Source organism: Bos grunniens, chromosome 11 (genome assembly GCF_055505025.1).
Source record: "Bos grunniens cultivar Pamir isolate PY7600 chromosome 11, Bosgru_T2T1.0, whole genome shotgun sequence".
NCBI classification, from domain to species: Eukaryota; Metazoa; Chordata; class Mammalia; order Artiodactyla; family Bovidae; genus Bos; species Bos grunniens.
In genome coordinates this window covers 590,538-609,160 of record NC_141175.1, presented here as the reverse complement: position 1 = coordinate 609,160, position 18,623 = coordinate 590,538, and the positions used below count along the sequence as shown (strand labels likewise).

Genomic DNA, 18,623 nt, shown 5'->3' with positions numbered 1-18,623 from the left:
TATAATCTCCGGGAGTTGGTGAAGGACAGGGAAGCCTGGTGTGCTGCAGTCCATGGGGTCGCAAAGAGTTGGACATGACTGAGTGACTGAACAATGATAAAGTATTATCTCAATTGATAATGAATGTACAGTGCATAGGGAAAAGTGGGAGAAAAGTATTTTAAAACTTGGATCAAGCTTAGCTAATAAAATTAGCAGTTGCAAATGTTGTTTGAGGGAAGAACATAACGAATTATGAATTAGGAAATTTTCCTCTTATGTGAAAGGAAAACAGCAAAAGTCACAGAACATCCTCATGAGTAGATATATTTATTTATTTAGAAACTGCTTATTTTCTGTCAATCAATTTCCATTTTAAGAGTTTGTGGGGTTTCCGTAATGGCTCATGGTAAAGAATCCTGCCAATGCAGGAGACATGAGTTCAATCCCTGGTCCAGGAAGATCCCATGTGCCTTCAGAGGAACTAAGCCTGTGAACCACAACCATCAAGCCTATGCTCCACAGCCTGGGGGCCACAGCTCCTGAGCCCACGCTCTGCCACCACTGAAGCCTGGGGGCCCTGGGGCCCACGCTCCATAACAAGAGAAGCCGCTGCAACAAGAAGGCCAGGCACCACAACCAGAGTGCTCCCCGCTCACCGCAACCAGAGCAAACCTGTGCAGCAGCAAGGACCCAGCACAGCCCCCACCCAAGAAAAGAGCCTGTGAAAGAACAGCTGAAGCCCACGCAGTGCTGTGCCTACCCATCCAGTGGCCTGAGCAGTGGGCACTGCAGGCCAGCCTTCAGGGGGAACTGCGCAGTAGGCAGCGAGCTCGCCTGCCCGCCTGTGGACTAGACAGCACGTCAGATCCAGTAGCGTTGCACTCAGCTGCTGAAGTGACCCATTCACGGTGAAGTCCTCCTTGGTCAGAGCTTGCTCAGCTGCCACCTGCTCTTCCCTTTTAATCTCTTCAGAATCTGCAGATGTAGAGATTAGGCATGACCTCCCAAGAGTGTTCACAGGAAACGGTGCCGCGCACGGGCAGAACTTCCCGGGTGAGCATCCGCCAAGTCAGACCCACCGACAGCTCCCTGGTTGCCGGGAATGGGTGGTCTCCAGAGTGCAGAGGAGAGTCCGTGTCACACAGACCGATGGTAAGAAGTTCACATACATGCCCCTGGGAGAGGATGGCGGTCAGCCCAGGGATCGTAACTACCAGGAGTCTTGGCTCCTGGAAGCTGCCTGGGTCTGGTTAGTGGAGGCTCCAGGAGCTAAGCGGCTGACCAGAGGAGCGGCGGCAGCAAACTGCAGCTCAGCTCGCTGGTTAAGGTTCCTGGAGGACGCAGCAGGGACAGCAGCTGAGTTTTCAGTGGCAACGATGGCATGAGATGCCTATAGAAGCTTCTCCCAGGTTCTCTCCGGATTCCTAGTGTAGACGCCGCCACTTTTCCTTCTGTAGATGTACTGCTCCTTTGGGAAGTAAAAGTCGGTGCTACCTAAGTGGGCCCCTGCTGCAAGGAACGTGATGACGTCATCCTTCATTTGCCGGACAGCAAGGACCCAGGATAGTGTAAAAGATTCACTTCCCGTTATGACAAGAATCCAGACAGTGCCCTATGGACCACTGTCTGGGTAGCGTGGGAAAAGCCCGAGAAGATGTTTTAGAGAAGCCAGATAATCTTTCTGATAAAACAAACTTGACTTTCATTCAGTTTGTAGAAATAACGCTGTGAGTTTTATTCTTTAGAGGTTTAAATTTTTTTGTAATGTCTTGGCATTTCTGAGAAACTTATAATACATGTACAAGGTTCAAGAACCTAGAAATATAAAATACTTCATATTACATTGTTCTTCCTACCGCCTCCCTTCTTGTCAAGGCCCTGCTGCTTCCACAGTCAGCCACGTGTTTTGTTTCTCAGGAACAGCTTCCGGAGGTTTATTTATTTTTTCTAAGTATTTATTTGGCTGTGCCAGCGGGACCTTTGCCATGGGAACTCTTAGCTATGGCCTGTGGGTTCTAGTTTCCTGACAAGGGATTGAACTCAGGCCCCTACAATGAGAGTGCAGAGTCTTAGCCCCTGGATCAAGAGAGAAGGCCCAGAATGTCATTTTATGGATACACAAGCAACTATGAATATCTATTTCTTCTTCACTCCACATGTGGTGCTAATGGTAAAGAACCCACCTCCCTATGCAGGAGACATAAGGGACTCAGATTCAATCCCTTGGTCTGGAAGATCCTCTGGAGCAGGAAATGGCAACCCACTCTAGTATCCCTGCCTGGAGAATCGCCATGAGCAGAGAAGCCCTGTGGGCTACAGTCCATAGTGTCAAAAGTGTGGGACATGACTGAGTGACTGAGCACAACCACATTTAAAACCATAAATGGTCACATACTGTGCACAATGTTTTATGGTATCTTGCTTATATTCAGCTGACAATATCTTGGGGAATATTCTCTCTTGGAACGCTATTTTCCACAAATCAGTCCACTGAATAGATGATGTACTATAATATGCTTTACTGGTCCACATTGGAATAAACACTAATATAAAATGACATCTTGACATCACAAAAAACTATGTAATGCATAACCTTAGCCTAATTTATTCCATTGCAGGAAAATGTATCAATTTCTAATGCATATGGAATTTCTACAAATCTAATGGATTTGTAGCCTGAAGTATTTCTAACTGAAATGTAGCAACTGATAGGATTCTGCTGGTAAACTAGCACGTTGCTGGATTCCCTGCCCCGCTCCCGAGGAGCTATGCAATGATCATTTCTCTTTCCTTAAGACTCGACCTCTCCTCTCCCAGATTTCTCCCTGATCTGTTTTCAAAAACATTCACCAACCTCTTCTGCCCCTGTGACTTCTCTATAATCTGCTCCTCTTCTTAGCACTGTCCTTCATTCTCACGCCCTCATTGCCTGGTCTGGTCTCTACCTGCCATCTCAACATTGCCCATCATTGCTCCACCCACTCCCCTGGAGATGGTATCAATATGACCAGATAGTTGGTTGAGTATAGAAAAATGGTTCATGGATGATACTGAATCACTGAGCCTGGATGAGAAGGAGACATCCACAGGGGAGTCTAAGGTAGCTGGGGAAGAAGGAGAATTTAGGTTTCATCTGTGGTCTTCATTCAGGGGAAGATGCTACAGGGCCCACCAGGGAAGAAGAAGTCAGAGTCAGAGGCAAATACTTGGGAGGTGGTGTCCAGAAATTCCAGCAGGAGCTCTGGAGAGAAGAGTGAGGCAGAGTGCCTGCTGTGAGGCTGCTGTGAGTGTCGGGCAGGGACACACACGGGGCAGCAGAGAAAGGAGCAGGAAGGTGATAACAGGCTTCCCAAGGGAGGGAGGGTGTCAGGTGATAGTGATGTGCACAGAGTTACACATGTCACGGAGATGAGGGAGGAAGGAAAAGAGCCAGTGAGAGGGAGGGCAGATGCAACTAATACATCCTGTACACTGTTTCCTGAGAGGCCAAGAGCAGAGGCCGAGAGAGAGGCTGAGCCAGAGCACAGGACACAATGAAGGAGACATCAAAGTTGATAAATAAAAACATAGGTGTTCAAATCAAGATTCTGTGAAAACACTCTTTTAAGGAATACAATTGGGATTTTAAGGAACTGCTTTTAAGGAATATAGAAATAAAATTGCAGGTGAGATATTAATTCTTAGATGATTCACAAGAATGACTCCCCTGCCTAAAGAGTGACACCATCAGAAGCAATTCTGTGCAGAGGTGAGCGGGGAGACGGCACAGCACAGTGGTGGAGACACGTGGTCGATGGAGACACTGGGCCTTCACGGGAGGAGGGGGTTCCTGAAGACCCCACATGCCAGTGTGCTGAGAACATCGAGCAGGAGTGACTTGAGCCATTGAGAGTCACTGTACTTGAAGGGGTTTTGTTTAAATATAATTTTATTTCTTTTTGGCTGCCCTGGGTCTTCTTTGCTGCCTGCAGGCTCTCTCCACTTGTAGCGAGCAGGGCCTGTGCTCTAGTTGGGTCGCTGGGCTTCCCGCTTTGGTGGCTTCTCTTGCTGTGGAGCGCTGGGCTCTAGGATGCCTGGGCTCAGTCTTGGCGGTGTACAGACTTAATTTCTCTGTGCCATGTGGGGTCATCTGGGGACCAGAGATTGAACCGGTGTCCCCTGCACTGCAAGGTAGATTCTTAACCACTGGACCACCAGGGAAGCCCCTGTACTTGAAGTTTTCATTGGAGCTACCTAAAACATGATAAAAGTGATCTCAGCAAAAGGGGGAAGGAGCAGTGAGTGTACGGCCTGCCTTCCACCAAAGAGAGCCTGCTGGGTTTGCACAGATCCCTTTCCGTTTCTGAACCACACTTGCCTCTTTCTCCACCTAAAAACCACACATCTCTTAAATTCTCCAAGCAATCTTCCTAGTGGCTTTCTTCCATGGAAGTAGAATTTCTTTTTTTTTCTTCTTTTTTTACTTTTATTTGCATTTATTTTTTGCAACATGTATTCCCAAGCCATAACTTTTTGTTTCTTCAGTTTCTTTTTTTTTCTTTTTTTTTTAATTTTATTTTTAAACTTTACATAATTGTATTAGTTTTGCCAAATATAAAAATGAATCCGCCACAGGTATACATGCGTTCCCCATCCTAAACCCTCCTCCCTCCTCCCTCTCCATACCATCCCTCTGGGTCGTCCCAGTGCACTAGCCCCAAGCATCCAGTATCGTGCATCAAACCTGGACTGGCGACTCGTTTCTTACATGATATTTTACATGTTTCAATGTCATTCTCCCAAATCTTCCCACCCTCTCCCTCTCCCACAGAGTCCATAAGACTGTTCTATACATCAGTGTCTCTTTTGCTGTCTCATACACCGGGTTATTGTTACCATCTTTCTAAATTCCATATATATGCATTAGTATACTGTATTTATGTATTTCCTTCTGGCTTACTTCACTCTGTATAATAGGCTCCAGTTTCATCCACCTCATTAGAACTGATTCAAATGTATTCTTTTTAATGGCTGAGTAATACTCCATTGTGTATATGTACCACAGCTTTCTTATCCATTCATCTGCTGATGGACAAGGAAGTAGAATTTCTATGCAAAAAATTCTATGCAATCTTTCTATGTGAATATCAGAAGAAGGTGAACATTTTGTTTGAGGTTATGGTTCTGGAAATTCAGAATTAAATATGTTTCAGCTCACATTGGTCAAACGTGCTGTACCTGGCCTCAGCCTCCTGTATTTTAGTTGGCTCACTGGTGTCATTAAGGTCCTGGGATCCCTCTAGCCCCTCAACTACTGCATCCACCTCCTATGGCATGGCAAAAAAAAAAAAAAAAAAAAGGCTCTCTGGTACCATTAATATCCCTGTTGATTGCAGATCCTGTGATCTTGCTGGTGCCTTGACTTACTGCAGCTTCCTAAGTTCTTACCTAGGATTTGTTGGCATAAAGTTCAACCAGGAAAAGCAGAAAACAAAACCTATTTTAATGTGTCTCTTGATATTTGGTTTTGTTTTTACATTTGCAAGAGCAAAACAGAGAAAATGAAGCAAAGGATACTTTCAAACATATATGGTTAACTGATTTAGAATTACTGATTCAAAGAGTGTCTATAAAAATAAAATGTGACTTCCACTCCCAGCTTTAAGAGGAACAGTATCTGAACTTCCTCACCTGGCACTGGTAATTAGAAAGCTGAACAAAATACTGGGAACAACTGTTTTCAGATCCTGGACAGCAGGCCATGTAGGACTAAGTTCCTAGAGTGAAGATGGATGCACAAACCCATCTGAAGACTCCTGGCTGTCTGCCTTCAGGCAATTTCCATGTTGCAGGTACAGGGAGGGGAACCCAGATGCAGCCCAGCAAAGCCCTGATCTGAGAACACAGGTGAGCCAGGGAGGTGCAGAAGGTGATATGTGTGGGGCAGGGCATCTAAAAGAGAGAGCTACTCAGACAGAAAGAATGATTACAAGTGCCTAATGAGCCCATTGAGTCTCTGTCATCTGATCACACGCAGGTGAAATTCCCCAAGGCTGGGCAGGAACAGCTTTTGAGGAAAGAATTATTACTGGAGAGCTATGCATTGAGTGGGACCAGATGCCATGATCTTAGTTTTCTGAATGTTGAGCTTTAAGCCAACTTTTTCACTCTCCTCTTTCACTTTCATCAAGAGGCTCTTTAGTTCCTCTTTACTTTCTGCCATAAGAGTGGTGTCATCTGCATATCCGAGGTTATTGATATTTCTCCTGGCAATCTTGATCCCAGCTTGTGCTTCTTCCAGCCCAGCGTTTCTCATGATGTACTCCGAATATAAGTTAAATAAGCAGGGTGACAATATACAGCCTTGACATACTCCTTTTCCTATTCGGAACCAGTCTGTTGTTCCATGTCCAGTTCTAACTGTTGCTTCCTACAGGTTTCTCAAGCGGCAGGTCAGGTGGTCTGGTATTCCCATCTCTTTCAGAATTTTCCACAGCTTGTTGTGATCTACACAGTCAAAGGCTTTGGCATAGTCAATAAAGCAGAAATAGATATTTTTCTGGAACTCTCTTGCTTTTTTGATGATCCAGTGGATGTTGGCAATTTGGTCTCTGGTTCCTCTGCCTTTTCTAAAATCACCTTGGACATCAGGAAGTTCACAGTTCACATATTGGAGAAGCCTGGCTTGGAGAATTTTGAGCATTACTTTACTAGCGTGTGAGATGAGTGCAATTGTGCGGTCATTTGAGCATTCTTTGGCATTACCTTTCTTTGGGATTGGAATGAACACTGACCTTTTCCATTCCTGTGGCCACTGCTGAATTTTCCAAATTTTCTGACATATTGAGTGCAGCACTTTCACAGAATCATCTTTTAGGATTTGAAATAGCTCAACAAATAGATGGGGAAACAGTGGAAACAGTGGCTGACTTTATTTTGGGGGGCTCACAAATCACCGCAGATGGTGATTGCATCCATGAAATTAAAAGATGCTTACTCCTTGAAAGGAAAGTTATGACCAAACTAGATAGCATATTAAAAAGCAGAGACAGTACTTTGCCAACAAAAGTCCGTCTAGTCAAAGCTATGGTTTTTCCAGTAGTCATGTATGGATGTGAGAGTTGGACTATAAAGAAAACTTAGCAGAGAAGAATTGATGCTTTTGGACTGTGGTGTTGGAGAAGATGCTTGAGAGTCCCTTGGACAGCAAGGAGATCCCACCAGTCCATCTTAAAGGAGATCAGTCCTGGGTGTTCACTGGAAGGACTGATGCTGAAGCTGAAACTCCAATACTTTGGCCACCTGATGTGAAGAGCTGACTCATTGGAAAAGCCTCTGATGCTGGGAGGGATTGGGGGCAGGAAGACAAGGGGACGATAGAGGATGAGATGGTTGGATGGCATCACCGATTCAGTGAACATGAGTTTGGATGAACTCAGGGAGCCTGGTGCACTGCGGTTCATGGGGTTGCAAAGAGTTGGACACCGACTGAGCAACTGAAATGAACTGAACTGAATGCATTGAGTAATGTGCAACATTCATGTGGGGCTGAGAATCCTCACCAGCCAGAGTGAAGAAACCTCCTTGAATATATGGGGCATTCAACTGAGATGGAAAATGCATATATTAGAGCTGAAACTAAAAAAAAAAAGAGAGAGAGAGAGAGATGAAACTAATCACAAGCCTTAAAATAAAGGGCACATAGAATTCTACTAACAAACCTTAGCAATAATCCTCAAACGTGTCTGTTATGAAGGTAATCATTTCCTACCAGGAAAAAGCAAAATTAACACTTTCAGGAATCATACAAAGAAAACAAGCCAAAAGACATTTCTATCACCCAGGAAACTTCAAGACACTTAGGGGTCCTGTGTCAGACAAGAGGTCCGAAGTATATTTCATATTACCTCATACCCACCCACAAAAATGAATATAAACCCCTTTATATACACTGCAAATATACGAGAATATTCAAGAAATTGACTACTTTCTGGAAAAATATGAATTCTCAAGACCAATATTTAAAGCAGCTGTAACAAAAGAAAAATAAGCAAGGAAGGCTATAAAATAAATTTTTTTTCAAGAATTACTTCTGAAAATCATGTGAAGGCTATGCAAGCAAAGAACAACTGACTACAAAAGCACCACATAATTTTAGAGAATCAAGAATAGAGGAACAGAAGAAATCTGTATTTTGTGAACATAATTTAACCCTGATAGGAGTCGGACACAACTGAGTGACTTCACTTTCACTTTTCACTTGCGTGCATTGGAGAAGGAAATGGCAACCCCCTCCAGTGTTCCTGCCTGGAGAATCCCAGGGATGGAGAAGCCTGGTGGGCTGCCATCTATGGGGTCGCACAGAGTTGAAGCAACTTAGCAGCAGCAGCAGCATGAGAACTTGACATAAGTGACATAAAACAAAACGACACACCAATTTTACCTACTATTCTTGGTCTCCTAATCCATTAAATGCTCATTAATGATATATGAATCATTGCAGAGAAATTCTCCATCTCTAAAAAAAGTTAGGTTTCCTCACAATTTTGGTTCCTTTAAAGGAAGTCAAGCTGTACAGTCTAAGAAGTGCTTGCTCCAGAAGATGTGGAATATATATACAATGGAAAATTACTCAGTCATAAAATCAAATGAAATAATGCCATTTGCAGCAACATGGATGAACATGGTGATTTCACCTTAAGTGAAGTAAGTCAGACAGAAAGAGACAAGCATCGTATTACATCACATATGTGGAATATTGAAGAATGATACAGATGAACTTATTTACAAAGCAGAGGTAGAGTCACAGACATAGAAAACACGCTTATGGTTACCTAAGAGGACACGGAGGTGTGGGGAGAGGTGAGTCAGGAGTTTGGGGTCAGTACGCACACACTGCTGTGTGTACACCAGGTGACATAAGGAGCTGCTGTGTAGTGAGGGAGCTGTACTCAGTATCTTGTGACGACCTGTAATGGGAAAGAATCCGGAAGAATATATAGTCGCTCAGTCGTGTCCAGCTCTTTGGGACTCCAGGGCCTGTACCTGCCAGGCTCCTCTCAAAGGATGGGATCACAAGGAGCTGGACACAACAGAGGGACTAACCACACAAGTCCTACTCTGCTCGTTCTCAGCCAACTTGGAGAAAGACACGACGCCTTATCAGCGCTGCAGTAAGTTTTCTCTAAGATGCATGCCCTGTAGGGAAGAATTTGAACATATTCTGAACTTCAGTTGTGCTTGCAAGTAATTTTGTCAGGAGAAACAGTTGGTGAGAGAAAGCACAGCTGACCCAGAGGAAACTAACCAGGCGGGAAAACACAGAACACATGCTTAACACACAATAAACATTAAACTGATTGAGGACATTGCAGGAAGTGTCATAATTCATGCTCCATTTGTCCACACTTAATTGAGTGTGCTCAGTTAAGACACTCTGTGTCTAGAGTGTGCTGTCATTCTTGGCTAATTTAAAATATAGTGTATTAGTAGGAAATTGCAAGCATAATAAGGCAAACAGATCAGGAGATAACTGTCCTCGAAAAGAGAGTTGATGACTTACAGTTCCCAAGAGGAGGGACAGGCCACACCATTGGGCCACATGGGAAAGGACCGGACTTGTCTGCAGATTGAGGGAGGGGAATTAGGTACAGGGACCTTTACTGTGACTCCTCAGGAGGAACAGTGAGCTGGGTGTGCAGGCTCAGGACTGGCTGGTGCACGTGATGTTAGCGGCCATCCTCGGTGTCTGCCTCTGGGTGACAAGGGAAGGGGACAGTGGCTTGGAGTGCATTTTAATTGTCACCTCCTCAGAGACACATCCCCATGTGCATCTGTGGTGACAGCTCCCCCATGTCTCCTGCCCTTACCACCTCCGTCCTTCACGGCACCAGGGCTGGCCCTGTCTGCACCCGCTGGGGCTCGTCACCCATCCGTCCTCTGTCCCGGGACTCCTTTCCTCCCCACCCTCCCACTGCCCCAGCTCCTGTCTTCCTGCTGTGCCATGTCCCGCCCTTCACTCCATGGAGCTGACTCTTCTACAAGCTGTTCTGTTTATTCCTCGTCTCGCTCCACAGTGTCAGCTCTGTGGGAGCAGCAGAATCCTTTCTTTTTAAAGTGTGGTGGTTTTCTGTCTTATTCTCCTCTTGAATGTCAAGGACTGTGAGGTGTCGTGGCTGGGTCCCTGCCCCCAGCACAGGCCTGGCACAGAGCACATGCGCTCTCAGCATTTGGGAAGAACCAGCAGTTGCTGCCCCCCAGGAGACTGTTAAAAACAAGACAACAGCCCCAGAGGAGTTGCCTAGTTAGGAACCATGCTAGCAAAATAGACGACGTAAATGCAGTTTTGGCTCTTCCAGAAATGAAATCTTGAACCAGTCAGCCAGGAATCTTCTGATTATCACTAGTTAAGTCATCTGCCTGAGAAAGCTTTCCAGCCTTTAATGGAAAGTAACCTCACAGTAACCACTTGGATTCTTTGCCCAGTACAACTTCCTTGTTCCTGATCCCTTATGCCTATAAAAGTCTTTTATTTTGTGCAACTCCTCAGAGTTTCTAACTGCTAAATTGGATGCTGCCTGATTCATAAATCTTTAAATAAAGGCACTAAGATTTTAAAATTTTACTCAGTTGAATTTTATTTTAATAGGGCATATAGCTTATTTTGGAGATGGCAATGGCACCCCACTCCAGTGCTATTGCCTGGAGAATCCCAGGGACGGGGGAGCCTGGTGTGCTGCCTTCTATGGTGTCGCACAGAGTTGGACACGACTGAAGTGACTTAGCAACAGCATAGCTTATTTTAGGATTATATTTGGCTTTTAAGAGATTGTTATAGATTCAATCGAGCTTACTGTGAATGATGTCAGATTCAGGATCTCCGAAGATGATTTAGCTTCAGGACCAAGGACCAGGATTGATCACTCAAGAGCGTTTGTGTAGCAGAGTTTTATGACAGTGGAAAAAAGGCAAAGAAAGCTTCTGACATGGACAGCAGAAGTGGGTGGAGAGTGCCCCCCTTGCTAGTGTTAGCAAGGGAGGTATATACTTTTTAAATTAGTTACTACAATAAACCAAAAGAATGTCTCAAGTTTGTGAAAGTTTTACCAGACCCACTCCCACAATTAGCATTTTAGGATAACAGGATTAGATTTTAACAGAAAGATCCTACGAGACCCATTCCCATAATATACATTCTAAGATATCAGGATTAATCAGAAGGTTTTCAGAAAGGAGAAACTGTCCTCAAGCAGGATACATTGTTCTTATATGATCCTTAGTACAGAGTTTAAGTGGCTCAGATGGTAAAGCATCTGCCTACAATGTGGGAGACCTGGGCTGGATCCCTGGGTTGGGAAGATCCCCTGGAGAAGGAAATGGCAACGCTCTCCAGTACTCTTGCCTGGAAAATCCCATGGATAGAGGAGCCTGGTAGGCTACAGTCCATGGGGTTGCAAAGAGTCAGGCATGACCGAGCAACTTCACTTTCTTTCACAGAGTTTAAACTGAGTTGTGTAATCATCAGTTCTGGGCCTAAAGAAAGAAAGAAAACAAAACAAAAAAAATGTTTTAAGTGACTAAGAAGACTAAGGAATGTAGAGAAAAAAAGATGTTTGTCCTTTCCTCCTCCTTGAGAACTCCAGACCCTCTCTCCTTGGCTTCCCCCAGACTTCTTATCAACCTGCTTAGGAACTGACTCTCTCACTTTGAGCACTTGTTCAGCCTGTGAGCTCGATGAGAACATCAGTCCAGAAAGATAAAAGACCTTGAGTAAATGTTATGATGACTGAATAGCTGTACAGATAAAATGACTACACAGAGTCCATGAGAAGGTTACATTCACTGAAGATTAGCTTTTTCTTCCTCCTCCCTCCCTCTTTCCATAACAGAAGTTCAAGGGATTTATATCACCCTCACCTCATAAGGAACTCCAGTGGTCTGGGTGAGTTTTATCTTTTCTCTATTTGTACACTGGAAGACATTTCATGACTGTACCCCACAAAATTGAGAAAATTACTACTTGAGGGACAGGGACCCTCCATGTTGTCTGAGTCAAAACAGAACAATATGTGAACACAGGATATTGAGGAGGTGGCTGGGCCCCTGGGCAGCTGGAAGGAGGGAGACAAAGGCAGAGGGGTGCTGTTTCCTCCTCTCTCCTCCCAACATGACACACTTGTCCCTCTTTGTACTTAATCAATCTGATCCTGATTATCTGGAGATTGACATGTCTGCTGGCAGATGGTGTGGTCTTAGGTCACAGCATTACAGGCCACCAGCCATCAGTTCTGAGCTGTTTGCCAGACCTAGGACAAGTCTTCAGTGTCTTAGATCTGCTGTTTTATCGCTGAGCATTGACAGCGGCACTCCCTATGTGAGGGCCAGAGGCAGAGGTGTCGGCACTTGGGATTGGTCACGGAAAGGCTGCAGCCCCGTGAAGGCTGCCCCTAGAAGCCCAGCCGGAACACGAGTGGTACGTGCAATATCTGGATGAAGCAGTGAAGATGCCAGCGAGAGACACGCAGTTGGTGCCAGGACAGCATTGAATTAGAGCACTGGGCTTTTCTCCACTCACTTCCAGAGGGTCAGGCCCTATTGCCACTGGCCACATACCCTGAGTGATAACCATCTCCTGGGAACTCCAAGTCACAGCCTGATGGCTGGGCCTCCAGAGGGCTGAAGGATGTGTCAGGAGCGGTTTGTCCACAGATGCTGGGCACCCCAGGGCTCTGACAGGGGCTGGTGAGGCTGGCATGGCAGGGCCCCACAGCACAGAGTATTGGGGTGCCTGGCCGGGGCTGCCATCAGCTAGCGCCATGCCACCATGAAGGCCCCTGGTAATTTCTGAGCTCAGAAGCTAAAGCAAGGTTGAACCTGATTAGTACTTGGTTGCAAGACCACCTGGAAAGACCAGGTGCTGTGGACTTTCCCGCTTGTCTCTCCTTTCATCTCTCTCTCCCTTTGCCACCACCGCCCTCCCCCCCCACCCCCCAGCACAGTTGGGCTCTCCTTTGGCCACAGGGAGCTGCACCTATTGTTGAGTCTTGGCCTGGGTGGGTGCTGTTGGTAGTTCTGACAATGGGCAACACAGTTGGGCTGGCATCCTCTGTGCTTGCTGGCCGCTGTGGGTTGGTGGGCACGTTGAGTGCCTACAGGAAGGCAGTACTTTATGCCATGGAACTGTCTGCATAAAATGGTTCTCATGGCGACATTGGACCTCTGTGTATTTTCCACATTAAAAGAACTGTAGCATGTCTGTGTGTGTGTGTGTGTGTGCATGTGTTAAAGACTTAGGAAAATTCTGAAGCCAAACAAAAAATTGGATCACATGATAAAATATGAATAAGCTTCAAAAACATGACACTGTGTAAGAAACCGGACCTAAATGGCCACAGTTGTACAAACCCATGTGCTTGAAATACACTGAATAGGCAATTCCATGAGGATGAAAGAGTGAGGAATGTGGAATTAAAAGTGACTGATTAAGGAACACTAGGTGTCTTTGTAGGGAGATAAAATATAAAATCTTCTGGATTAGATAGTGATGATGGCTACACAACTATAGAGATAGGCAATCATTAAATATAGTGCTCAAAGGAGACTTTTTGGTATATGATATATATCTCAACTTAAAATGATTAATTTGATTTTTTTCAAAAATAACAAAACCCATGTATTATCCTCAGTGCTTTATTTGGTTCTCACTCTAAGCTCTGTAGACATAAACAAAGGTGCCTGTGTCTGTGTGTGCATGCTCAGTCGTGTTTGACTCGTTGTGACCCCACGGCCTGCAGATGGCCAGGCTCCTCTTTTCATGGAATTTTCCAGGCAAGAATACTGGAGCGGTGGCTGTTTCCTACTCCAGGATATTTTCCCAATCCTTCACTGTTTCTTCAGAATTTGTCTCCAGAGCAAGGAGTCAGCCACCACCACTCGCCTAGGCTGAGACTCAGGGCACACAGAGGAGTGGGACGCGCTCTGGTGGGAAAGAGGGAAAGCATGTCCTACTCAGAGCTTGTAATGTGGGGAAGCCGGAGACAGGCTGGGAGGAAGAGGGCCGTCCCAGGTGACTGCTTAGATGACAGATTTGGTTTCCCCCATTTGGTACTAAATTGAAAGGAAGGAAAATAAGAAAGGTGGCAGTCACTGACCACGCACTGAATCCTGGAGCACATTGCTGCAGGGGCTGGGGTCTGGCTTTCCAGGTCGGCTGTTGCAGGGCAGGGCCTCATGGCTGGAAGGAGAGGTTCCCCAACTTCACAGTGTATGAAGAAAGTTCTTCATTTCAATATCCTTCTCTGGTCGTCTTCAATTGGATACTCTGTGGATAAACTTGAAACTGTTTCTTAAATTAACTGCAAACAGAGGTAATAATTACATTATTGTTGAGTTACAATGATAATGGTGATTTTCACTATAATTAATTTCGAGATTTCTCACTGAATACCTACATTACAGTACATATATTAACAAGAATCAGGCCATCTGGTCGACCTCGCCACAGTAGCCACCAATCTGTTGGCTTTGTGATCCTCACACAGATGTATCCGCGTCTCATACCCGGGAAACACAGCGCCTCCACACAGACACCATCCTTTCCACTCCTGAGCCCGAGGAGAATAGAAGGGACGCCGGGCGCCCCTCGAATAGATGCAGCCCGACGCGCAGGAAACCCATCTGCGGAGTCCTGAGCACGTCACCGGGAACCGAGGCCGCCTGGGAGCAGCCTCAGCGCCGCGAAGGCAGCGGGACGACCGTTCCCCCAAGGTGGCAAGGAAGCGCTTCCGGGCGCCCTCTGGGGAGGAGGACGGGCGGCCCGTGGTCCCTTGCGGTGCCTCCTGTTCTGGACACCAGGGCCGGCCGTCTCCGGGGAGAGGACACACGTTTGTGAATCGGGACTATCGGTGTCCATGGGGGAGGCTGGGAAGACTGGACATGTCTGCGTGCATCCGTGTGGTCCGCACCTCCGGGCGAGTGGGAAACATCGAGAGGCTGTAACTCCGCGGACGCCGGAGCCATGCCCTTTCCTGCTCGCGCTCAGCTGCCCCGGCGGTGCCCGCGGGCAGAAGGGGCCCCGCGGCGCGCTGGTCCACCGGGCCGGGCAGCGACACCGACCGACACCGACCGACGCCGCCTGCCCTGTCCGCCGACCTGCAGCCCGAATCTCCGGCAACAGCAGGCTCTTCCCGGGTCTCATGACACCGGGAACGTTGCCGCTGTCACCCCAGCCTCTGGAGCTCTGCCCCGGGCTTGGTGGCCGAACCGTAGCCTTCGCGGGAGTCGCCAACGTTCCCCAGGAAGGGACCGGCTCACGGCGGCCGCTGGGTGGCTCCCGACACTGCCCCGGGCGGACCCCTACCCTTGGGAGGCCAGAGCGCAGCGGGGGCCGTTCTTACGCCCGGGACAAGCCGGGCTGGGAGCCGGCTGCCGGCCCGGCAGGGCGCGGAGACCCAGACACCAGACGGGAGGGCGGGAGCTGGGAAGACCTCCCGGGGCAGCTGCGGGAGAAGGCACGCTCCTCAGCTATTCCCGAGGCTGGGACACAGGCGGCCCCAGAGGGCAGACCCTGCTCCCGGGCGGACTTAGGAATTTAGTGAAACTTAGACTGTGGGGACTGTAAAACTGAAACCATGAAATGATTGGGTAAAAACATGTATGAATGATTTTTATTCTGTGGAATAAAAAGAATGGAATCATGATACAACATTAAAAAAAAAAAAAAAAAGTCCAGAAGCTATCAAAGAAATGAATGATAAACAGCCATAAATCCACCTTTTCATATTCCACACGGAAGGTCCAATGATAACAACTCAGCATGGGAGGAACATTTGTGCAAATACTTGTGTACTAAGATTGTTGATATTAGTATCACTCAGTATAAAAATAGAACATTCAGGAAACAGCCATTAAGAGGGATCTAGGAAGGAAATTTGTGTCGGTACTGACTTGGAAAGATCTGTATGATGAATTGTTGGATAAAAATAGCCAAGTTATAGGATTTCCACTGGTGTTAAAGAAAAAATATATACATTTGTACATTTATCTTTAAATGAACTGAGATGGAAAGGCAAATGAATTAGAACAGCTAAAGCAGCTTTATAAAAAGAATACAATCTTTCCCATAGGTTGGCGCCTGGTGCCAGAAAGAAGTGTCTTCAGAAATCAAAAGGAGCCATGCCGCCTGCTTTTCTGCCTCCTCCTCCTGTGGCCTCCAGGCAGGCAACTGGCATCCTAGCCCCTTAAAGTCACTGCTCCACTCAGACAGAAGCAGATCCAAGGAGGGGTTGGTATGACCTTGGCTCTGCAGACTTGGGCTCCTCAGCCTCTTGCCTCATCCTGGGAGCCCCCAGCCAGTCAGTCATCACCCCAGTCTTCCCCACCAGAGGCTACTGGCCCCACTCTGCAGGGGGCAGCCCTTGTCTCTATGAGCTCTGAGCTGTTTTCCCAAAGGAAGGATTTTCCCTTTGCACTGCAGGTATGAAGCAAGGGGATAACTGACTTTTTGCACCTGAACCCATCGCACACTTTGTCCTCACATCTGGCCCCAATTATGCCCATGAGGGTAGAAGAAGGCCATTCCGTTTACATAGGAGGTGTGAATCAACTGGAAGCCTGAGCTTTCACATCTGGAGCTTTCATACACGTTTTGTATGCATTGAGCTCCTGAAGACACAAGACAGAGACAGGGTTAGGCCTCTTAGTGTGGTGTGGCCATTGCTCTCATAAAATATCCAGGGTCTCTAAGCAACACCAGGGTGGCAAGAATAGGGAAGCATGAAATCATTCAAGCCACACACACACACACACACACACACACAAAGGAGGGGCTAAAGCAACCACCTGATCCTAAGGGAAAATGCAACTCTGGAATCAAACATGTCAATGTGTCATGCAGATGTAATATCATGTAAATGACCTGATTTTTTAAAAAATTTTAATTATGAATAAATATTTGATGTCCCTGTGTTTATTCTGAGATTATTGAGACTAAAATAGCCAGATTTACATTACGTAAAAAAGATTTATTTCATTGGGAAAATTTTACTAAAATTTTACATTTCGTCAAGAAAAATTCAGGCAGAGAGTATTGAAAATACCATGTTCCTGTGAGGAACTGTGAGCATGGCCACTACTTTTCTTAGGTCTGAGAGGGCAACGACCAATGTTATAAGATGGACGATGGCAAGGTGACCGCCTGTGACGAGACCGCTGCCCTGAGCCAGAGCGCCTACGTCCTGTTCTACGCCCGGGAGGGTGCGTGGGAAGGGGGCGCTGGGGGAGGGGCAGCGGCCCCCGTCGGGGCTGACCCCACAGACCCCGGGCAGCCTGCAGGAGACGCCAGCGGCAGAGCTCCTGGGTCGGAGGAGTCCCCGGGGGACACAGCGGTCGAAGGGATGAGCTTCGAGCAGTGGAGACGCCTGCAAGAACACAGCCGACCGAAGCCGGCCTTGGAGCTGCGGAAGGTCCAGTCTGCCCTGCCTGCCGGCGCAGTCGTGATTCACCAGTCCAAACACGGAGGAGGGAGAAACCGCACGCCGCCCCAACAGGAGCACGAGCGGCTCGACCGTCCCAGCACGGACACCCCGCCTCCGGGGCCGAAGAACGTCGGCAACGGCCCTTGTGCCAGCGGGAGGGCCAGAGCCACCAAGGGGAAGAACAAGAAGCCGCGGCCGTCTCTGGGGCTGTGGCGGTAGGTCGGCTCTGACGCACATGCGTGCAGACGCCCAGGCACACGCTGTGTGCGGCACGCCCTGTGTGACGCACCAAGAGTTCCGACGAGGAGCGGGTTCCTCTCGGCCGTGTGCGTGATGCAGCCTCCTGGGGAAAAGCGGGGCCTGGAGTGTGCCCGGGGTCTCGGTGTTCACTTGGGACGGGCTCGTGCCTGAGCGGCTGAGCTCTCGAGGGCTGGCTCTGCTGGGAAGTCGCTGGAGAGGATGGGGTGATGGGGTGCATGAGCGGGCCTGGGCACGGTCCGAGGGCCTCCCACTTCTGCGAGGGTGGGAGAGTCCTCTCGGGATGGGACTTTGGGTGTGGGTTTGCCTTTCGTTCCCCGTCTCCGTTCCCTGGCCGCACCGCTGGCCTCGGGTGAGTGACGCGGCCTGGAGACGCCTCACAGAGCGCTCACAGCCAGCCGAGCAAGGAGAAGATCTCGGGAGCCCTTCGGGGGGCAGGGAAGAGCGGGTGCAGGTCCATGAACCGTCTCCTTCCGGCCGGTCAGGCTCTCGAAAATGCCCCAGACGTCGAGAGGCGTCCGGGGAGAAGACGGGCAAGCAGCCTTTATGGGTGTCTGTCCTTGGGAGGCCTCGTGCTACTTGGCGGAGGGTCCGGCAGGAATGAGGCGGGGATGCGCGCGTCCCCGGCACGACGCTCGTCCGCAAAGATCCCTGGGGCTCCATGTCCGGTGCAAGGAGTACGCTGGAGAAGCTCCAAGTGCCAAACAGGAGAAGCGATCCACAAGGCCATGAGCACCGCCACCAGCACCACCAGCACCACCAGCACCAACACGAAGGCCAAGGGGAGAAAGGCAACCCAACCAGTCCCAAAGAAACTTCTCCACCAGCATCGCACCGGTGCCTGAGTGGAGATATGTCGCGCCACGTTCATTTCTGAAAGCAAAGGTCCTCCCCGCACTGAGGAAAGACCCGAGCCTACCCTAGATTGTG

The 18,623-nt window shown here is 47.9% G+C and overlaps 1 pseudogene across 1 annotated transcript; it reads right to left on the bottom strand.

Moving 5' to 3' along the window:
- Positions 1–292: 292 nt before the first annotated feature.
- Positions 293–5,724, bottom strand: LOC147362179 (small ribosomal subunit protein uS2 pseudogene; annotated as a pseudogene). Its single transcript, XR_015135988.1, has 2 exons — positions 5,653–5,724; positions 293–1,594 (listed from the first exon to the last, which is right to left on the bottom strand). The product of XR_015135988.1 is annotated as a small ribosomal subunit protein uS2 pseudogene (transcript).
- Positions 5,725–18,623: the final 12,899 nt, after the last annotated feature.